This window comes from Pygocentrus nattereri, chromosome 16, assembly GCF_015220715.1.
Source record: "Pygocentrus nattereri isolate fPygNat1 chromosome 16, fPygNat1.pri, whole genome shotgun sequence".
Classification (NCBI taxonomy): Eukaryota; Metazoa; Chordata; class Actinopteri; order Characiformes; family Serrasalmidae; genus Pygocentrus; species Pygocentrus nattereri.
In genome coordinates this window covers 944638-968637 of record NC_051226.1, presented here as the reverse complement: position 1 = coordinate 968637, position 24000 = coordinate 944638, and the positions used below count along the sequence as shown (strand labels likewise).

At 42.5% G+C, this 24000-nt stretch overlaps 1 protein-coding gene across 4 annotated transcripts in view; it reads left to right on the top strand.

Moving 5' to 3' along the window:
• The window catches only part of arhgap24 (Rho GTPase activating protein 24), a 255642-nt gene that overhangs the window by 69364 nt on the left and 162278 nt on the right, over positions 1-24000 (top strand). The window lies entirely within an intron of this gene.

The following is a 24000-nucleotide window of genomic DNA, read 5'->3' as shown; positions in this document are numbered from 1 at the left end:
ATGCTGTATGTTTAGATGGTAGGACAAAACTTTCTCAACTGGTTTAGAGGTTTAAACTGTAGGATTAAAGTTGCTCTGTTCAGAGGATCTTTTGGGACCGCTGGTAACACAATCCTTGTGTTATTCAAAGTATTTCATTAGGGTTAAACTAAACTTGGATACAGACGATGTTTTGGGCTACATATTGGGACAAAGCTTTCTCTAGTTCTTATTGAGGCATGAGCATGTTTACTGTCATCACTCCCAGCTGGGCCACAATCCCAGAGTCCCTCTATATTGCATGCTTTAATGGTTTTCCTGCTCCTGGAAGCATCTCAGCAACCGTGTAGGCAGCATGTTCTACGAACAAGTTTGATGTGTCAGCATTTCAGTTTTTCAGCAGTAGCCCTGCGGTTATGAAATCCTCACCTCTTTATGGTTATTTTGCAAAGCAGTGCTGACAGTGGCACCAGCATTTAATGCCCAGTATCAGTTATAAAGCCTAATCCTGCAATGGATATTTGCTACGAATGAAATGCTTGTGTTGGAAAACAATGGAGAAACAAGAAAAGCAACAGACCATAAAGTGTCCCAGAGTGATTTGTGTGCTTTCGAGTAGAACCATAAACAGCGTCCTTCCCAAAACCTTGTTCTCCTCATATAACTCTCATGGAATGAGGCCCAGAAAGCTAAGGTAATGTTTTTCCTCTCACAATTCCCATTAAATCAGGATGGGAAACAGTAGGCCTGCTCCTGCCCCCCCTCGGTTCCTCATATATTATTAGTGAGTGGTCATTGGTATGCAGCATTAGCCTGCCAGGAAGTTTTAAGCGTATGCAGCTCTTTCCTCTTGTAAGCCTCCACCTTTTGAAATATGAGGTGAGAATTTCAAACAGGTTCACATAATTGGGTTAGCATGGAGACTTCCATGCTGAGAGAGATAAAGAGAGAAAGAGGAACAGAAAGAAAGACGAGTGTTGCGTAGTGTTTTCTCTGCTTTAACAAACCTGGTCTAACACATTAGCTAATTATCAAACCCTTCATGAGTTAAAGCAGGAGTTTAAGAATTGGTGGGAACAGAAAACGGTAAGGGACTCATGACAGAACCAATTCACTGCTGGGGTGAAGTTATTCGTTTATAGACTCGCAAGAATTGTTTTCAGAAATGTACCAACTGCTGTCAACCAATCAAACAATGGGGTAGTGGAACAATGAGGGAGATGAAGAGGCAGGATGCAAGTCCTGGATTTATTGGAGCCCATAGATAGAAAGGAGGCCACAAAGTTAATGAAACAAAAACGCCAGTGAAAAAAAATGTTCAAGCAGAAAGAAAACAAAAGACCGACAGACATGACGGAAAACGATCCCACACAACACCCAGTAAACACATGAGCAACCAAGCAGGGGTGTAAATGCACAGGGAACATACCAGAAACACCTGAGGCTAATAAGGAGGCGGGGCTACAGACTAGACACAGGTGGGACAGATGATAAGGAGGCAGGACAGGGGAGGAGACACAGACCAAAACAACTACAGAAGCACAGTGGCAAGACACACGATGGAAAATAAAGGCAGGCTTTGATAGAAACGAAGAAAATCAAGGACAGTGCAAGGCAGGATCTTCCATGCAGTTACTAACTGCGGTTCAGCGGTCAAGCAAAGTCATGGATAATCTATACAGAGGAAACTTATGACCTGAATGTATGTCGCTTCATTAATTTCTCTATTAGTCAAATGTTTCCTATTACATGATTAACTGTAATGCATGACACTACACTGTCAAATGGTTCTTCAAGGGTTCTTTAGTAAAGACGGTGGTACCCAAACTCACCTGTAAGAAAAATGCTGTTGGGAGCAGTTTTGGGGTAACACGGTACAAAATAACGCTCTATCGTTAAGTGCTATTCGGTTCTGCTCTTGGCAACCATCTGGACAGTGTTCCTCCAGAATGTGCTGTCTTCTGTTTGGGTCTTCAGGCTTCTGAGTGGCTGGTTCCTGATTCTTCTGATCGCCTCCTTCCATCTTGTATCTCTTCCTCTCTTACCTTCAGCTCTTCCCAGTGTAATGATCTTTTCCAATAAACTGGTTCTTCCCAACTAACAGCTTCAGTTTGGTTCTCTGGGTTTCGAGTGAGCGGTGGGGCTTGATTTGGTCAAGAATCCATTTATTTCTTTTCTTTGAGGTCTGAGGTTCTCTCAAAACTCTTCACCAACACCAAGATTCAGGGCATCTTCCTGTCCTTTTTATTGTCCAGCTTTCACATCCGTAAAGAACCACAGAAAAGACCACGACCTGGACAGTTCTAACCGTTACGCTAGGGCCCAGTCCCATTTCACCCCTCGCCCCTAGCACTCGGCCCTACCCCTCTGCTTGTGTGCTCACGTCTAGGTGTGGGGTGTCCTGATTCTTGTTGAGATAGAGGGATGGGGTGAAGTGTTAGGGCTACGTGGTTTTTCAGGGACTCCAAACAGAGTTCTGAGGAAAAAAGAAACTGGCTAGAGACCAAAGAAACACACACATGTGGGAATTATGGTATGGTAACCATCGTATGATCTTAGTTTAATGTAATTTTAATGTATTATGGACGTTTTCTTCATAACAAGCATAAAAATACTAGTGTTGCTGATGTTGCAGCAGTTCTAATGGAACGGGAAAATCTGGAGAACGTCTGACTTCAGCTTCACATGACTGAAGAATTAGGGGGGGTGATAATAAATAACTGCCCCCCTCTTTGAAGGCGTATGATCCCTAAATGTAACTAAAGCCCAGCAGTGAGGAGCTGAACTTTCCCCTCCTCTGCTGTCCCTGCAGACGGGCAGGGTCGCCTACAGAGCGGCGCTGGTAGCTGATAATGAAGTGATGCTCTTTTATTAGAGGGTCTCATTTCAGAGGGAAGATCTCAACCACTGCCCTGTAGCTCAGGAACAAGGGGCCGCGCTCCAAAACAGGGGGTCGGGGTAAAGCAGAAATGTTTAGTAATGAAATTCGGTCTGTACACAACCATGAACCCTCACAGAAGGCAAGGCAAGTTTATATACACCTTTCATACACGGCTGTCATTCAAAATGCTCTACAGATGAGAAAATGTAGTCATTAAAGTACGAGAATAGAAATTAAAATCATGATTAAAAATGACATTCAAAATGAGAAATTAGGATAAAAAGGCTCTGTTACAGAAGTAAAGGGGCTAGAAACCTTAGCAGCGTTTAAACTGCACTGAAAGCTGCTCGAATAGGAACAGGCTGGGGTCAAAAGTGTCCAGTGCCAGCATTTGTATGCTTAGAGGGTTCTATGAATGGTCAAATGGTTCTTCAGAGTCAAATTCATGGCACTTATGATGATAATTATATGCACTCTGTTACCCCACAACAGTGTTTGTTTATCTGTGTTTGGGCAGTAATGCCAGCCTTTACTCGGTTTCATTCATTTCAGTTTTATTTTTGTAGCATTTTTACAAAAAAATTATTTTATAATCTCTTTCAGTTGGGCCACAATCAGTTTTTCCCAGTTTCCACTCCCAGAGTCCCTCTGTACTGTACGGGTTTAATGATTTTCCTGCTCTAGCTCACCTGATTTGTTACTTATCAACCCCCTCATGACCTGAAACAGCACAGGAAGCTGGTGGTCCCGAACTCTCTGGCAGAGTTTAGCTACAAAAAAGAACCTTGCATCATTTCTGATGAGCTGTGGGTGTCGGTGTCACACTCAGTTTGTTGGTAAAGGCCGAAAAGTTCCAGCACATTTTGGTTTGAGAGGCAGAGGACAAAGAAAGTGTCGAGTGTACGAAAGTGAAAACCTATTTCTTGTGTAGTTTTTAGATTTTTCCATCAGCACAGGTTGAGGAATTTGACACGCAGCCAAGTTTATGGACTCCAGAGGGTTAAATCAGTGCTGTAACTCTCATGAACCCGCTCCTCTTTCACTTTTGCTTTGAATGCTCTAATGCTGAAATATGACTGTTTGAATACTGTAACTCAGACTGTGAGTGTGTGGAGACGACGTGTTGTAATGCTGCTAAAGCTTGTTAGGATGTTGGGGAGTTCGCTCCGGGACAGCAGTTACAGGTACGCCACTTACCTCATCACTCACACTTGGTGACAGAAGAACTCCACTCCACTCAAACAGAGAACCTCTAACCCCACATTTCAGACGTCGCCGAAGTATTTTTAATGGCTCGTTTTAGCCTCCACCACTCCCGTGACAAATCACGTTGAAAAACGTGAACGTGCGCCCTCTTGTGGTGACGACAGAGTAGTGTTGCTTTTCTTGCAATAGAAAACGCCACCAGGGCTGTCGCTAGAAGGTGAAAGTGTGAGGGAGGTCTTTTGCATCTAAAAATTTATCAAACATTTCTTATATTTCTATGGGGGAAAGTCATATCACGATAACTAGTTAACGATAACTCGCCCAGCCATAAGTGACGGTCAAACCAAATCATTGGAACCCTAAAACCCTTCATCCCTGTTGATTGGTTAGTGTAGTGGGTAACACCTCTGCCTTCTCTGCTGTAGACTGGGGTTCAATCCCCCACCAGGGCAGCACCCTACACTATACCGGTAGGAGTCCTTGGGCAAGACTCCCAACACCACCTTCACTCACCTGTGTAAAATGATCAGACTGTAGCCTCCTTGTAGTAGTTAGATAAATACAAGATATAGAACAAAACCAAAACCCATTCCAGTTCTGATTGAGACAGATTTTTTTGCTGTTTCTCTAACTCTCAGTTGGGCCACAATCAGTTTTTCCCAGTTTCCAATCCCAGAATCCCTCTGTACTGTACGGGTTTAATGATTTTCCTGCTCTAGCTCACCTGATTTGTTACTTATCAACCCCCTCATGACCTGAAACAGCACAGGAAGCTGGTGGTCCCGATCTCTCCTGCAGAGTTTAGCTCCAAAAAATCTTATCATCTCTATACCACTCTCAACACAATCCCAGTAAGAGTCCTTGGGCAAGACACCTAACTCTACCTTCATCTACCTGTGTAAATTGATCAAATTGTAAGTCGCTCTGGAGAAGAGCGTCTGCCAAATGCTGTAAATGTAAATCAAATCACATTTATTTTCACATCACATTTACGCAGGTGTGTAACCTCCTTGTAGTATTTAAACAGACAAAATATATATTTAAAAATTGTATATTAGACTAAATATACACAAGCATACACAATATACACATTACTATACACCAGCATTGCACCATTCCCAATGTACAGCTCTGTACAGTCATGTTATGAAATGAAAGGCTGTATGTGCAGTTGTACACATCCCCTACAAGCACAGTTGGATTGGTGCAAAACCTGGATTTTGCACATCTTGCATCATACAGACCAACAGTCTGAGAAATGTTTATGTGCAAAGCAAACCGGGAGATCAACTGAATGTGTGTTACACACATTTGGTGATTGGTGAAGTGTAGCCGTCTACGCTGTAGACTGGGGTTCAGTCCCCCGCACAGGCAAGTTACCCTACACTACACCAATGAGAGTCCTTGGGCAAGACTCCTAACACCACCTTCACCTACTTGTGTAAAATGATCAAATTCTAAGTCGCTCTGCATAAGAGCGTCTGTCACATGCCATAAATGTAATGTAGCATTTATTTACTTTGAATTTTCATAGCCCTCTGGGATCCATGAAGTTGCTTGCATGTAAAGTTTGGTGTCTCTATATCTGGTTCTGTATCTTTGTGATGATCCAGCTCAGAAATCCAGTTCAAACCCTTCCTGAATCCGTAGAGCCGCCCTTTCCATTCCATCTCATCATGAGATCCTACGAGACTCACATCCGGAGTTATGAGCCTGTGAAGAGGGGCTGAGATACACGTCATCTGCCTCTCACCGTGTGGAGCCTCTGGATTCGTGTGTCCGTCTACATTCTGTGAGAAACTGACCAACGGATTCATCTGTAATCAGGATTAAAGTGCAAGTAATTGTGATTGGTTCAAACTGAATCCAATATATGATGATGATGATGCTTTTGAAACCTCTGCCTCGAGTACAAGTTTGTAAATAGTGCTGAAATGTTCAAGATCTTTTTGTTCGTTTCTGCTCTATTTGTTAGTCCCTGAAAGAAGGAAAAGATTTCACTGTGAAACTAAGGAGACAGACTTTTTAAGTCTTGGACTCAGAAGGAACTGGACCACTTATTCTCCCCCTCTGTTGGGCCTGATGCTGATAGAGAATCTCAGATGAGATGCAATAAATCAGGTATGATGTCTAATGGAAGGTTGAGGTTAATCATAATTCTGAACCTCTGCTGTTTGGCTCTCGGTACAGGCCAGTTTGCAGGCATGATGGTTCTATCTGCCAACTGCCAGACGTTTACATGATTACTCAGAGTAATTGGGTTGAGCTCCCTCAGTGGGACTTGGGCGGAACAAGGTTTAACAAATTGAGGTGCACTTGGCATGCGGATTGGGACGCCTTGCATTCAAATCAGAAGCGGAAAAGGGATGCTTATCCATTTAGAAATGAGGTTTTTGCCTCTAGAGCTTCTCCCATCATATATTCCCCAATGCTTAAAAGCATAACCTCGCTCTGCTGGGACCAAAGAAACATCTAAATGTCTTACAGACACGTGAAATCTGATCTGTTTGGTCTCTGTGACGAATTCAGTATGGACTGAATTTCAGACAGTAGCTATTCCAGAATGTGTTCCTACCTTCATAAACTCATCATTAACTCCAGATTAGAAAACAGCATCACACAAACATCCTAACTAGACTAAATCTCCTAAATCCTGTCCTAACTTTAGGATGAACCCCAGGAGGGTCCTGACTCCTGTTTAAAGCCCATTTCTCTGGTTTATGTGGCCGAGTCAGGCAACGTAGTTCACTAATCTCAGCGATACTGAGCTCTGCTAAAGCCTGAGTAGACTGATAAATCAATGTGATCGGTTATTAATCTCAGCGTTACTGAGCTCTGCTAAAGCCTGAGTAGACTGATAAATCAATGTGATCAGTTATTAATCTCAGTGTTACTGAGCTCTGCTAAAGCCTGAGTAGACTGATAAATCAATGTGATCAGTTATTAATCTCAGCGTTACTGAGCTCTGCTAAAGTCTGAGTAGACTGATAAATCAATGTGATCGGTTATTAATCTCAGTGTTACTGAGCTCTGCTAAAGCCTGAGTAGACTGATAAATCAATGTGATCGGTTATTAATCTCAGCGTTACTGAGCTCTGCTAAAGCCTGAGTAGACTGATAAATCAATGTGATCGGTTATTAATCTCAGTGTTACTGAGCTCTGCTAAAGTCTGAGTAGACTGATAAATCAATGTGATCGGTTATTAATCTCAGCATTACTGAGCTCTGCTAAAGCCTGAGTAGACTGATAAATCAATGTGATCGGTTATTAATCTCAGTGTTACTGAGCTCTGCTAAAGCCTGAGTAGACTGATGAATCAATGTGATCAGTTATTAATCTCAGTGTTACTCAGCTCTGCTAAAGCCTGAGTAGACTGATAAATCAATGTGATCAGTAATTAATCTCAGCGTTACTGAGCTCTGCTAAAGTCTGAGTAGACTGATAAATCAATGTGATCGGTTATTAATCTCAGCGTTACTGAGCTCTGCTAAAGCCTGAGTAGACTGATAAATCAATGTGATCGGTTATTAATCTCAGAGTTACTGAGCTCTGCTAAAGCCTGAGTAGACTGATAAATCAATGTGATCGGTTATTAATCTCAGAGTTACTGAGCTCTGCTAAAGCCTGAGTAGACTGATAAATCAATGTGATCGGTTATTAATCTCAGAGTTACTGAGCTCTGCTAAAGTCTGAGTAGACTGATAAATCAATGTGATCGGTTATTAATCTCAGTGTTACTGAGCTCTGCTAAAGTCTGAGTAGACTGATAAATCAATGTGATCGGTTATTAATCTCAGTGTTACTGAGCTCTGCTAAAGCCTGAGTAGACTGATAAATCAATGTGATCGGTTATTAATCTCAGTGTTACTGAGCTCTGCTAAAGCCTGAGTAGACTGATAAATCAATGTGATCGGTTATTAATCTCAACGTTACTGAGCTCTGCTAAAGCCTGAGTAGACTGATAAATCAATGTGATCGGTTATTAATCTCAGTGTTACTGAGCTCTGCTAAAGCCTGAGTAGACTGATAAATCAATGTGATCAGTTATTAATCTCAGCGTTACTGAGCTCTGCTAAAGCCTGAGTAGACTGATAAATCAATGTGATCGGTTATTAATCTCAGCGTTACTGAGCTCTGCTAAAGCCTGAGTAGACTGATAAATCAATGTGATCGGTTATTAATCTCAGCGTTACTGAGCTCTGCTAAAGCCTGAGTAGACTGATAAATCAATGTGATCGGTTATTAATCTCAGCGTTACTGAGCTCTGCTAAAGCCTGAGTAGACTGATAAATCAATGTGATCGGTTATTAATCTCAGCGTTACTGAGCTCTGCTAAAGCCTGAGTAGACTGATAAATCAATGTGATCGGTTATTAATCTCAGCGTTACTGAGCTCTGCTAAAGCCTGAGTAGACTGATAAACCAATGTGATCGGTTATTAATCTCAGCGTTACTGAGCTCTGCTAAAGTCTGAGTAGACTGATAAACCAATGTGATCGGTTATTAATCTCAGTGTTACTGAGCTCTGCTAAAGCCTGAGTAGACTGATAAATCAATGTGATCGGTTATTAATCTCAGTGTTACTCAGCTCTGCTAAAGCCTGAGTAGACTGATAAATCAATGTGATCGGTTATTAATCTCAGCGTTACTGAGCTCTGCTAAAGCCTGAGTAGACTGATAAATCAATGTGATCGGTTATTAATCTCAGCGTTACTGAGCTCTGCTAAAGCCTGAGTAGACTGATAAATCAATGTGATCGGTTATTAATCTCAGCGTTACTGAGCTCTGCTAAAGCCTGAGTAGACTGATAAATCAATGTGATCGGTTATTAATCTCAGCGTTACTGAGCTCTGCTAAAGCCTGAGTAGACTGATAAATCAATGTGATCGGTTATTAATCTCAGCGTTACTGAGCTCTGCTAAAGCCTGAGTAGACTGATAAATCAATGTGATCGGTTATTAATCTCAGTGTTACTGAGCTCTGCTAAAGCCTGAGTAGACTGATAAATCAATGTGATCAGTTATTAATCTCAGTGTTACTGAGCTCTGCTAAAGCCTGAGTAGACTGATAAATCAATGTGATCAGTTATTAATCTCAGCGTTACTGAGCTCTGCTAAAGCCTGAGTAGACTGATAAATCAATGTGATCGGTTATTAATCTCAGCGTTACTGAGCTCTGCTAAAGCCTGAGTAGACTGATAAATCAATGTGATCGGTTATTAATCTCAGCGTTACTGAGCTCTGCTAAAGCCTGAGTAGACTGATAAATCAATGTGATCGGTTATTAATCTCAGCGTTACTGAGCTCTGCTAAAGTCTGAGTAGACTGATAAATCAATGTGATCGGTTATTAATCTCAGCGTTACTGAGCTCTGCTAAAGCCTGAGTAGACTGATAAATCAATGTGATCGGTTATTAATCTCAGCGTTACTGAGCTCTGCTAAAGCCTGAGTAGACTGATAAATCAATGTGATCGGTTATTAATCTCAGCGTTACTGAGCTCTGCTAAAGCCTGAGTAGACTGATAAATCAATGTGATCGGTTATTAATCTCAGCGTTACTGAGCTCTGCTAAAGCCTGAGTAGACTGATAAATCAATGTGATCAGTTATTAATCTCAGAGTTACTGAGCTCTGCTAAAGTCTGAGTAGACTGATAAATCAATGTGATCAGTAATTAATCTCAGCGTTACTGAGCTCTGCTAAAGCCTGAGTAGACTGATAAATCAATGTGATCGGTTATTAATCTCAGCGTTACTGAGCTCTGCTAAAGTCTGAGTAGACTGATAAATCAATGTGATCGGTTATTAATCTCAGAGTTACTGAGCTCTGCTAAAGCCTGAGTAGACTGATAAATCAATGTGATCGGTTATTAATCTCAGTGTTACTGAGCTCTGCTAAAGCCTGAGTAGACTGATAAATCAATGTGATCGGTTATTAATCTCAGTGTTACTGAGCTCTGCTAAAGCCTGAGTAGACTGATAAATCAATGTGATCGGTTATTAATCTCAGTGTTACTGAGCTCTGCTAAAGCCTGAGTAGACTGATAAATCAATGTGATCGGTTATTAATCTCAGAGTTACTGAGCTCTGCTAAAGCCTGAGTAGACTGATAAATCAATGTGATCGGTTATTAATCTCAGAGTTACTGAGCTCTGCTAAAGCCTGAGTAGACTGATAAATCAATGTGATCGGTTATTAATCTCAGCGTTACTGAGCTCTGCTAAAGCCTGAGTAGACTGATAAATCAATGTGATCAGTTATTAATCTCAGCGTTACTGAGCTCTGCTAAAGCCTGAGTAGACTGATAAATCAATGTGATCAGTTATTAATCTCAGCGTTACTGAGCTCTGCTAAAGCCTGAGTAGACTGATAAATCAATGTGATCAGTTATTAATCTCAGCGTTACTGAGCTCTGCTAAAGCCTGAGTAGACTGATAAATCAATGTGATCGGTTATTAATCTCAGCGTTACTGAGCTCTGCTAAAGCCTGAGTAGACTGATAAATCAATGTGATCGGTTATTAATCTCAGCGTTACTGAGCTCTGCTAAAGCCTGAGTAGACTGATAAATCAATGTGATCGGTTATTAATCTCAGCGTTACTGAGCTCTGCTAAAGCCTGAGTAGACTGATAAATCAATGTGATCGGTTATTAATCTCAGCGTTACTGAGCTCTGCTAAAGCCTGAGTAGACTGATAAATCAATGTGATCGGTTATTAATCTCAGCGTTACTGAGCTCTGCTAAAGCCTGAGTAGACTGATAAATCAATGTGATCGGTTATTAATCTCAGCGTTACTGAGCTCTGCTAAAGCCTGAGTAGACTGATAAATCAATGTGATCGGTTATTAATCTCAGCGTTACTGAGCTCTGCTAAAGCCTGAGTAGACTGATAAATCAATGTGATCGGTTATTAATCTCAGCGTTACTGAGCTCTGCTAAAGCCTGAGTAGACTGATAAATCAATGTGATCGGTTATTAATCTCAGCGTTACTGAGCTCTGCTAAAGCCTGAGTAGACTGATAAATCAATGTGATCGGTTATTAATCTCAGCGTTACTGAGCTCTGCTAAAGCCTGAGTAGACTGATAAATCAATGTGATCGGTTATTAATCTCAGCGTTACTGAGCTCTGCTAAAGCCTGAGTAGACTGATAAATCAATGTGATCGGTTATTAATCTCAGCGTTACTGAGCTCTGCTAAAGTCTGAGTAGACTGATAAATCAATGTGATCGGTTATTAATCTCAGCGTTACTGAGCTCTGCTAAAGTCTGAGTAGACTGATAAATCAATGTGATCGGTTATTAATCTCAGCGTTACTGAGCTCTGCTAAAGTCTGAGTAGACTGATAAATCAATGTGATCGGTTATTAATCTCAGCGTTACTGAGCTCTGCTAAAGCCTGAGTAGACTGATAAATCAATGTGATCGGTTATTAATCTCAGCGTTACTGAGCTCTGCTAAAGTCTGAGTAGACTGATAAATCAATGTGATCGGTTATTAATCTCAGCGTTACTGAGCTCTGCTAAAGTCTGAGTAGACTGATAAATCAATGTGATCGGTTATTAATCTCAGCGTTACTGAGCTCTGCTAAAGTCTGAGTAGACTGATAAATCAATGTGATCAGTTATTAATCTCAGCGTTACTGAGCTCTGCTAAAGTCTGAGTAGACTGATAAATCAATGTGATCGGTTATTAATCTCAGCGTTACTGAGCTCTGCTAAAGCCTGAGTAGACTGATAAATCAATGTGATCGGTTATTAATCTCAGCGTTACTGAGCTCTGCTAAAGCCTGAGTAGACTGATAAATCAATGTGATCGGTTATTAATCTCAGCGTTACTGAGCTCTGCTAAAGCCTGAGTAGACTGATAAATCAATGTGATCGGTTATTAATCTCAGTGTTACTGAGCTCTGCTAAAGCCTGAGTAGACTGATAAATCAATGTGATCGGTTATTAATCTCAGTGTTACTGAGCTCTGCTAAAGCCTGAGTAGACTGATAAATCAATGTGATCGGTTATTAATCTCAGTGTTACTGAGCTCTGCTAAAGCCTGAGTAGACTGATAAATCAATGTGATCAGTTATTAATCTCAGCGTTACTGAGCTCTGCTAAAGTCTGAGTAGACTGATAAATCAATGTGATCGGTTGTTAATCTCAGCGTTACTGAGCTCTGCTAAAGCCTGAGTAGACTGATAAATCAATGTGATCAGTTATTAATCTCAGCGTTACTGAGCTCTGCTAAAGCCTGAGTAGACTGATAAATCAATGTGATCAGTTATTAATCTCAGCGTTACTGAGCTCTGCTAAAGCCTGAGTAGACTGATAAATCAATGTGATCAGTTATTAATCTCAGCGTTACTGAGCTCTGCTAAAGCCTGAGTAGACTGATAAATCAATGTGATCGGTTATTAATCTCAGCGTTACTGAGCTCTGCTAAAGTCTGAGTAGACTGATAAATCAATGTGATCGGTTATTAATCTCAGCGTTACTGAGCTCTGCTAAAGCCTGAGTAGACTGATAAATCAATGTGATCGGTTATTAATCTCAGCGTTACTGAGCTCTGCTAAAGCCTGAGTAGACTGATAAATCAATGTGATCGGTTATTAATCTCAGCGTTACTGAGCTCTGCTAAAGCCTGAGTAGACTGATAAATCAATGTGATCAGTTATTAATCTCAGCGTTACTGAGCTCTGCTAAAGTCTGAGTAGACTGATAAATCAATGTGATCAGTTATTAATCTCAGCGTTACTGAGCTCTGCTAAAGTCTGAGTAGACTGATAAATCAATGTGATCGGTTATTAATCTCAGCGTTACTGAGCTCTGCTAAAGCCTGAGTAGACTGATAAATCAATGTGATCGGTTATTAATCTCAGCGTTACTGAGCTCTGCTAAAGCCTGAGTAGACTGATAAATCAATGTGATCGGTTATTAATCTCAGCGTTACTGAGCTCTGCTAAAGCCTGAGTAGACTGATAAATCAATGTGATCGGTTATTAATCTCAGCGTTACTGAGCTCTGCTAAAGCCTGAGTAGACTGATAAATCAATGTGATCGGTTATTAATCTCAGCGTTACTGAGCTCTGCTAAAGCCTGAGTAGACTGATAAATCAATGTGATCGGTTATTAATCTCAGCGTTACTGAGCTCTGCTAAAGCCTGAGTAGACTGATAAATCAATGTGATCGGTTATTAATCTCAGCGTTACTGAGCTCTGCTAAAGCCTGAGTAGACTGATAAATCAATGTGATCGGTTATTAATCTCAGCGTTACTGAGCTCTGCTAAAGCATGAGTAGACTGATAAATCAATGTGATCGGTTATTAATCTCAGCGTTACTGAGCTCTGCTAAAGTCTGAGTAGACTGATAAATCAATGTGATCGGTTATTAATCTCAGCGTTACTGAGCTCTGCTAAAGCCTGAGTAGACTGATAAATCAATGTGATCGGTTATTAATCTCAGCGTTACTGAGCTCTGCTAAAGCCTGAGTAGACTGATAAATCAATGTGATCAGTTATTAATCTCAGCGTTACTGAGCTCTGCTAAAGTCTGAGTAGACTGATAAATCAATGTGATCGTTTATTAATCTCAGCGTTACTGAGCTCTGCTAAAGCCTGAGTAGACTGATAAATCAATGTGATCAGTTATTAATCTCAGCGTTACTGAGCTCTGCTAAAGCCTGAGTAGACTGATAAATCAATGTGATCGGTTATTAATCTCAGCGTTACTGAGCTCTGCTAAAGCCTGAGTAGACTGATAAATCAATGTGATCGGTTATTAATCTCAGCGTTACTGAGCTCTGCTAAAGCCTGAGTAGACTGATAAATCAATGTGATCGGTTATTAATCTCATTGTTACTGAGCTCTGCTAAAGCCTGAGTAGACTGATAAATCAATGTGATCAGTTATTAATCTCAGTGTTACTGAGCTCTGCTAAAGCCTGAGTAGACTGATAAATCAATGTGATCAGTTATTAATCTCAGCGTTACTGAGCTCTGCTAAAGTCTGAGTAGACTGATAAATCAATGTGATCGGTTATTAATCTCAGAGTTACTGAGCTCTGCTAAAGTCTGAGTAGACTGATAAATCAATGTGATCGGTTATTAATCTCAGCGTTGCTACCAAAATAGTTACACAGTGCTCTGGTGAACTTAAGCGACTGTACACTGTGTTCTCCTGTTTTAGGCTTGGAAAACACAAATAAATACAAACGTCTCAAAACCAGCTGTTTTTAGGCATTGAAAACCGTATAAAGGCTGTAAAAGAGAAGATCTATTGAAAACAGTCAGACTCGTGTTTGATGGACGGTCTTTTTTCTTTGTTTTGAGCGAGTGTCCATGTGCAGCGCAGACTCTATCGGAGTTGTTGTTGTGTGAGTGTTCTTCTGTGAGCAGGATGCCTGGCTTGGCAGACAGTCTCAGCAGGATGTTCTCCTAATGCCTCTCTACTGATGGAGAGCCACAGATTAATGGACAGCGTGAAAAGAGACAGCAGGAGAGAGCGGGAGAGGCAGGGAGAGAGACTTCGCTATATCAAGTCCTCCACTTTTTCACTGTCAGTAGTTTATGAGTGAGCCGGACGGGGCTGCAGGACAGATATGGGCCACTAATGACCCGGAATGGTGGTTCTTGCTGAGCGTGGGGGCTACAAAGTCAAGGTTAAATGCCCTTTTTATGAGGCCGTTCTCCAGCCATGGCTGCTCTCTAATTGATTCCAGGGGGACTGCTGGATTTAAGGCCCCTCGGCACCCGCGGTCACGTCAGGCTGCGCTCGTTGGGGTTTTTTCTCTCATCCTTCTCTCTTTATCTCCTCTGGTTGACACACAGATGGACGAGAGGTTCACTGATCCTGGTGAACTCGGCTGCACTCCTCTGTGATGAGTTCCCAAACGATACAGGCCGACCGCCTGGAAAGTGAAGTGACCCCGTAAGAATGAACACGATTTATTAGATTTTCCAGAGAAAACAAAAGGGTTTGATCTTAAACGTGTGCAGGAACAATGTTTACAACAACAGCGATTCCTGATGTGGTGTTCTAGACAACATGCACTCTAAAAAAGACCGTTCCTTAGTTAAGACAATTGTTCCTCATAGAACCATGAACACTCAAACTCTCTGCATGATTAAAGGGTTCTCTGCATGGTGTCGGATATGGTTCTATGTAGCACAAAATAGGTTCTGCTATTGTGACAATGTCGAGCTTGTGACAGTAAAACCCATTTTAGTGCTATATAGAACCATTTTCAGAAAATTAAAAATGAGTGTTCTTCAATTGGTTCTGTACTATTGTTACTGTGTCAAGCTTATGACAGTAGAAGAACCCTTTTGGGTGCTATATAGAACCCTTTTCAAAAAGTACTGTCTACACCACATTCCTGCACGTTCCCCATCAAGCTGAGAGACCCTTTCATGATACAAAAACCCTTTATTCATGCAAAGGGCCCTTTGGAGCTCAGGGTTCTATATGGAACCTTGATGCATAGTGTTTTTTGAGAGCGTAGATCCATTTCTTCTTATAAATGTGTCGAGTTTAAATCAAACTCCACCGAGTTTCAAGTTTTATTGAGTAAAATTATGTACAGAATACAAAGAGTTTTCTGAGGTGAACAGTAAGAACCCAGCAGAACCAGCAAGAATCACTGCTTTCTTTCACAGCCCAGATTTACACCGGTCAGGCGTAACATTCTGACCACCTCCTTGTTTCTACACGCACTGTCCACTTTATCAGCTCCACTGACCGTATAGCTGCACTCTGTAGTTCTACAGTTACAGACTGTAGTCCATCTGTTTCTCTGATACTCTGTTACCCTGTTCTTCAGTGGTCAGGACCCCCATGGACCCTCACAGAGCAGGTACTGTTTGGGTGGTGGATCATTCTCAGCAGTGTAGTAACACTGACGTGGTGGTGGTGTGTTAGTGTGTGTTGTGCTGGTACGAGTGGATCAGACACAGCAGTGCTGCTGGAGTTTTTAACAGTGGTGGACAGTAACTGAGTAACTGAGTACCTGAGTAACTGAGTATCTGAGTAACTGAGTATCTGAGTAACTGAGTAACTGAGTAACTGAGTAAATGTAATTAGTTTCTGTACTTTAGTATTTTTGGTGTCTCTGTACTGAAGTTTCTCCGTTCTGGGCGAGTTTCTCCTTTCACTCCACTACATTTCAGAGTCTAATATCCGACTTTTTCCCTCCTACATTTTGAGAAATCTGTCGTTCCTTTTGGTTTCTGTGTGTATAAAAACGTAACATGTCAAAACGAAAGAAGCGCAAAGCCAGAGCACCAATCAGGGCCCAGCGGTCACTTTGTTTAGAGCTGGTTTTGACCTGTCGGTCATACCGACCCAGTGCAGCACGCGGTTCAACGTCAGCGCAGCAGCGTAAAACTTTGGGAGAGTCTGTTCAACATAAATGATGAACTAACCTAACTTTGTGTAAATAGAGCTCAATATAGAAATATGTCCACATATGCAGTCGAGACTGACGCGGCTTTTTTCTGAATTTCTACAAACACCATTTCATTTTATAGTAAATGAGTTTGGGCTGGTTTATGTTTATGAACAGACGCCTACAGATCAACATAGTAAAGGAGCTCATCTGTGATCCTGAGTTTAAAGCCAGTTTTTATTCAACTTAAACTTGGAACTAAGTTGTAAATAAATCTGAAACTGAAACTTTGCTTGTGTGTAAAAAGTGATTTCAGAGCCACTCGGTTCTCCCTGATGGAAACTGTTTACCTTCAGTGTTTTGTGCTTCTGATCATTTTAATAGACGTCAGCGTCACTAATTAATGACCTTCTATTAAAAGACTGGTTTACCAAGAGAGACGCTGGAGGACTTTCACCTGAAATGAGTTCATGAAGCCAGTCTGGTTATAAAAATGATAACAGGACATCAGAGCCAGAATTCCTCTTTTAGTACTTTTACTTTATACTTAAGTACATTTGAAGGGAAATACTTTAGTACTTTTACTCCAGTGGAGGTCTAAAGGGAGGAACTTCTACTTTTACTGGAGGAATATTGGTCACAGGACGCTGTTGGCTGGATGTTTTTGGTTGGTGGACCATTCTCAGTCCTCAGTCCTTCAATTTCTAAAGCACCTTTCATGCATAAAACTGCTTCTCCAAGGGCTTCACAATGAAATTAAATAAAATGTCAAAATAAAACCAAATATATAAACCATTGAACGAAGTGCTTGTTTGATAATGATAACAATAATTAAGTGACCCTTATTAGTCCCACAAACAGGGAAATTCCACCTCCACATTTAACCCATCCGTGAAGTGAAACACCACATACACACTAGTGAACACACACACTAGGGGGCAGTGAGCACACTTGCCCAGAGCAGTGGCAGCCCTATCCACAGCGCCTGGGGAGCAGTTGGGGGTTAGGTGTCTTGCTCAAGGACACCTCAGTCAGCTGTCGGCTCTGGGGATCGAACCGGCGACCTTCCGGTCTCGAAGCCGGTTCCCTGACCTTCGGCCCACGACTGCCCCCTAATTCAATAAACAGAAATGTGAAAATTGAGCATTAAAGCACAAAGAAAATATAATAAAGTAAACATAAAATGAAAAAACAGGAACCTGACAGAAAGATAAACATTTTACAGCTGCTGGTTACGGATGGTTCCTGATGAGAGCTCGGGATTTTGGCTGATGTAGTGAAAGACTGTCTGGTGAATGGCGTATCTGCACTACAGAGCTTTCATTTAGTCACACATCACACTTTATGTGGGTTTCCTGACTAACTGTGGGAACTACATCTGAATCCAAAGCGTAGACGTCTGTGCTAATGCTGGTAGGTTAGCTGGTAGGTCAACCTGGTCAAAGATCTAACCTTACACCAGCGATGGGGAACTCCCCTGTGCAGTTCAGTGACTTTTCCACTCAAACATTCCTGATTCAACTCATCAGTTAAGTTCCACGTTCGGTTGGTGAGCCGAAGCAGGGAAGTCACCGTACTGTGCTGGATTCCGACCCTCGGTTCCCCACGCCTGGGGAAATCCTGGCAACAAAGCTGGTTCTCAATGAGTTCAGCTCCTTCAGAGTTTTATTGTAGCTTTAAATCTGTTCACCTGATTCCTCCGTCCAGAAGCTCCTTTTCTTTTTTTAAGAACCTTTTTCACCAAATCACCACCACAAGTCATGTTTTGCCCCAAACCAGTGACGCCCTCTTCCCACATGAATCCCTGCTCCCTACATAGTGCACTACACGGTAGTTTAAATACTGGATCCTGCAGCCCAACAGAGCAAAGTACAGCTAAGAAACAGTCGTTTGGGACTCAGACACGTCCGCACTCGATAAGCGATGCACTGTTTGACTGAAGAGGCTAGAATTACTGAATTTACATAGCTAGAACACTACTTAGGGAGTACGGAGCGGTTTGGGACTCAGACTGGGTTTGACGCGACTTCTGACTGAAACACGGACATTTGAAGCCTGTGAGACATTCAAGTGACATTTTTAGATGTTTATACTGCAGTTTTACAGTAAATCAGACCGTCAGGGCTTTAATTCAGGCCTGTGATATTAATGATGGAGCTGTTTAGGCTGTTGACTCCTGCTGTCTAGCTGACCAGCCCAGTTCTAGATAAGAAAATAAGTTGTCAGCTGTGGTGTAGTGATATACACCCCAGCTGCTGTGAAGTGATTTGAATGCAGCTCAGCCAATCAGGTTTTAGGACCGGTACTATCCATTACACCGTGTTCCGTTAGGAGTGAGGACAGAATTAAACACGGCTAGATGTGCGAGACCGTTATCAACCACGAGCGTGAAGAAAGATTTTCACGTAGAATTTTCAGGTACTTTGGAGTAAGAGCCGAGTCATGTTCACTCTGAAAGCTCTTCCTGCCACCAGAGAGCGAAATACGATTACAGGGAGGAGCAGTAACGCACCTCTGTCCTCCTCGCTGAGCTGTAATTCCATCGGTCCCTCAGCCTGCGAGAGGAAATTCCTATCGTTACATTAGGCTAACCCCTGACCTTGGAAGCGGGATGTCGTGCAGATAGCCATCTAGAGGACCGTCTCTGTAATCTCACATCCGTTTCCCACAGTGGTCTGGCGAAACACCCAGAGGGCCTGTGTGGAGGTCACCGCCGAAGTTCTCGAGTGCTTCACAGTGGACTGCTACTGGAGAACTTTCTCTGCCTGACCCACAGAGGTTATATTTACATTTACGGTATTAGACACTCTGATCAGAGCAGCTTGTTCTGTGTTCAGATGTTTGTGTTGAAAAACCTTAACAAACGGCAACATGAAGCCACACAAACGTTGCCATGGTGACAGCATTACTACAAAAAATCAGATGATTGTCAGGAAGGAGTTTAGAATTTTTTCACACACACACGGGGACAGTGAGCACACTTGCCCGGAGCGGTGGGCAGCCCTATCCATGGCGTCCGGGGAGCAGTTGGGGGTTAGGGGGTTAGTACGTGACACCTCAGTGACGTACTGTCAGCCAAGGGGATCGAACCAGCGACTTCCGGTCACAGGGCCGGTTCCCTGACCTCCAGCCCACGACTGCCCCAGTCATTAGTAGTGAAGACTGGGTTATTCTGGAATTCATCAGTAGCTGCATTTCAGTAGATCACCGGAAGTGCAGCGCAGATGAGACGTTGCACGCTGAAAGTCGGTACGCTGTCCTCTCCAACGTGGTTCCCCTACTCTTATGCAAAGCTCTCCAGCCTTGCTACAGTACTAATCGTTATCCACATCAGGACCCCATGCTTGCGTGGCGTGAGCACGCGGTCCACTAGCCTCTTCAACCTGATTGAAGCGATTGGTGGTTGGCGGTTTTCTGCTTCATGGCCAGGATTTTTATGAACCGGAAGGACTGTATTCCTGATCTCAGGTTGAATCCCGTCCGCCAGAAGCCTCGTCTACGTCTGTATCTCCGGCGGAAGTGACGCCATGGGATCCACCTGCGCCATCTGTTTAAGAGAGACCAACCCGCAGGTGAGCCGCACTCTGACGTCAGTCTTGAGATCACGGGACCTGGTAAGCTGGAGCGTGCTGACGTAATCACGGAGGCCCCTCCCATAGCGTACAAAGGTCGAAGGGTACTTCCAGGCCACGCCTACAAGATCACCGGAAGTGCTCCTTGAGAACAGTTGTGGTTAGTTAACTGCACACCAAGCATCCACGTTTACTCCTACCAGACAGGGCACTGCTGGATTAAACTGTTTCTGTATTTTCTAAGATGAGGATAAAGAAACTATCAAATTCCGGTTTAGCAGTTATTCCCGTCCTATTCAGCAAAACAGAGCCGCTGTCTTTTACCCGTTTTATCACATTACAGTGAAGCAGGTTTGGACTACTTTTAGATCAAGGCTGGACTAATTACAGGAGGATTGCTTCAGAATTAGTACTGCTAATAGTACAGATTCATACTGGATTCACCGTCTTCGTCTGTAATCACTCGGATTACAACCCTCTCCCGGCAAAACCGGTCTTCCGACAGGAGAGTAAATGACTACATGATATGAATATCGACAGCTATGATATTGAACAGAGAGAAGACATAGATTTTATTTTAAAAAGTGTATTATTGTCAATAAATGGCTCATTTCTGTACAACCAAAATAAAAACGACCTTGCTTTATCCCTTTATCCCTTCGGTCGTTACGTGCTTTCAAACCCATACTTTCATTTTACTAAACGGACAGTAAATTACTCATAAAACGCTTAGGAACAATCATTCAACTGAGTCTTAGTATGATGGTGTGGCCAAGTGGCAGAGCATGTTTTGACCATAGGGGTAAAGCAAGGTCGTTTTTATTCTGGCTGTCCAGAAATGAGGCATTTTACTGAAAATAACACACGTTTTCAAAATAAACTTAAAAAAAAAATCTCTTAGTAAAATGACAGTAGTGAATATTACTATCATGTACAACGTATGCTTTATAAATGTTTCTATAAACGTTCATGGACATGTAATGAAGTGGTTATATAGGGTGTCGTGGGTGTTATGTAGACACCCTTCTAGTGAAGTGTTACTGGTTAAACTCTGTTAAAGCTGGAGAACCTCAGGCTCACAAACATTTGAAGCATGATGTCCAAATCGAGCCAAACCTACAAACGTCCTGGTGAGTTTGACCAAATATTAGAAGCTGGAGGGTCACAGTGTGGCAGCGGTCAGTAATGGGCAACTGCCAGCACACTGGAGGGCAGTACGGAGGTGCAACAGCATGCTGGGAGATGAACTCCTGCCCCATGGCAGTAGCCATGGAAACCGTGGTGTGGTTGGTGAGACTGCTGGTCTGGACATGCCGTTCAGGTTCAGCGCAGTCATTGAGGATTTAGCACGCATGCTGCGGCAGGCGAGGGAGCCCCCCCGCTGCGGCAGGACGAGAATGAAAACTGACCTGAACTGAAATCTGATGTGACCTGCTTTGTAGAATCTTGTGGTTTAGATGTAAACAAAGTTTTTACAGTGGTTTGGGGTGAAATGGTTTATTCTACATGGTTAGAAATGAAGGTTCTGTTCAGGTCCATTTCTCCTTCATCGAGGTCCAAACAGTGTAGATGTTCCCTCAGAGGTTCTACAGTGGTTCTAAGGTCTGATTGTGGAGCTTAAATCAGGTTCTCCAGGTGAAAAGTTGGTATTTGTTCCTTTTCATTACCGAATGTTTTAAAACAGAGCAGTAGAGTAAAAGCCTGGAGGCGAGGCGAGGCGGGGTGTGTGGAGTCAGTCCAGCTTAGAACAGATCATCTCAGTGGATTATGGTTCAGTTATGTTCCCTGACTGAAGGGACTGAGATGGAGCCTTGAGGGTCCCACCCCAGTGACAGGAGGGGAACCGACCCAGAGGCAGTCTAGTACCTGTATTTCTGAGACTTTAGAGACTCAGATTAGTTCGGTAAGTCTTAAAGATGCATGAATAGCTCTGATTTAGTTTTTTGGCATGGGATAGTTTTAGTTTAGTCTTTGTTTAGTTTCTGTGTTGGTTTTAGTTGTCAGTATTATGATGAACACTATATTAACAGGTATTTAATAAGTGTTGCATAAAATGAACACAGCAGTCGACTGAGCTCAGCTCGGCTCCAGGAGAGGAGCAGTGAGTTAAGAACCATCTCATGTAGGAACTTTCTATGAGGAGCTTTTAGAGGGGGACGTCTGGTTCCCATCACCTCCACTGTGAGGAGCTTTTAGAGGGGGACGTCTGGTTCCCATCACCACCACTGTGAGGAGCTTTTAGAGGGGGACGTCTGGTTCCCATCACCACCACTGTGAGGAGCTTTTAGAGGGGGACGTCTGGTTCCCATCACCACCACTGTGAGGAGCTTTTAGAGGGGGACGTCTGGTTCCCATCACCACCACTGTGAGGAGCTTTTAGAGGGGGACGTCTGGTTCCCATAACCTCCACTGTGAACAACTCAAACTAATTATGCAGAAATGCGACATATAAATACATATCGCTGTTGTCGGAGGAAAACCTTGTATCTCCAAAATGGTCACTTTACAGGAGAAGGAAAAACCTACTTTACTTTTAATGCAAGTCAATGAAACCAGAATTTTTTCCCAGTAATTTTGGGCCGTTCCATTCATCATGAATTTTATATGCAATATTTAAGAACAACAGGCATTTTCACGCTATGGTTAAAAACTGGAAAACAACCAAAATATTCACGATTGGCCCCTCCCAGTCCTCCATGTGCTTTTGTTTACCTCCGGTCTTGTCCATGTGCTTCCTTGTTTTGATTCTTCCCTGTTCTGCCCCCTTGTTTCTGGACTCCGCCCTTGATTGTTTTCACCTGTGTCTTGTTACCTGTTCTAGTATTTAAGTGTGTATGTGTGTGTGTGTGTGTGTGTGTGTGTGTGTGGTTCTTGGAGTCATATTTGAAAAATGAGATTTTCTCCTGGTTTGCTGTGCTTTAAGGGTTAAAGGGGAACTATTTCTACTGCAGTGAGTCACAGTAACGTTGTGTTATCAGCGACGTGCTCGTCGCTGTGATCTGCCGTGAGAGTCCTCGTGTTTGATTAGCCCCGGCGTGCGTCCCAGGCTTTGCCTTTCCATCTGCAGTTTGTTTTTGTTGTGATGTAACAGAGCCAGAACTAATTTTTCTACATCTCATTTCTCACCGTGCGGGAGAGGAAGTGTTTCCAGCAAGCATCCTGCACGTATCGCTCCAGTAATGTTCTTCTCTGTTGCTTGACTTCTTTTGTCCAGCCAGTCATAGAACCATCTACAGCACATTTATGCACTTTTTCCATCAGCCTGAAGAACCCTTCATGATGCAAAGAGTCATTTAAGCATGCAGAGGTTTCTTTGAGTGTCCATGGTTCCATATAGAACCATTTTCTTTACTAAAGAACCCTTAAAGCCACATTTATAAGAGTGTGTGATACAACCCTACTCAATAAAGTACACTGCTTGCAGGTGATAACAATGACTTTAGTTTGGAGACTTTTGCGAGAGTCACTTGTAGCTCCGTTATGTTGTTTCCGTGGCGAAGCTGTAACCCACATCAAACAGACCTGAGCCGCTTCATCACTGCCACTTTTTTACCAGTTCCATTAACGAGCGTCACATGAGCGGAAGGTAGAGTTTCTGCTGCCTCAGATGGTTCACTTCAGCTCCATAAAAAGCAGTCGGTCAGCAGGAAAGCAGCTCTCGGATCCTGTAAATATTTACGGAGGCTGAACAGCAGCCTCGTGCTGAGAGGAAAGAGCAGAGGGCGCCCGGTAATGGTGGTCATATGCTACTTTTATTTAAGGGTATAATACTGGACTCACCTTTTATCGTGTTCTGCAGGACATTATAGCTCAACCCATACATCTCCCAAGGCCATGCTGGTCACTGGGCCTCTTTCACAAGCTGTTACAGCTTATAGGCCTACGCTGTAAAACAGTGATGCTCTGAACTGACCTGCTTACATTATTTCCTTATGTCATTTCTGCATTTTATTTTTTTTAATTATTATTATTCACACCTCAACAAAGACA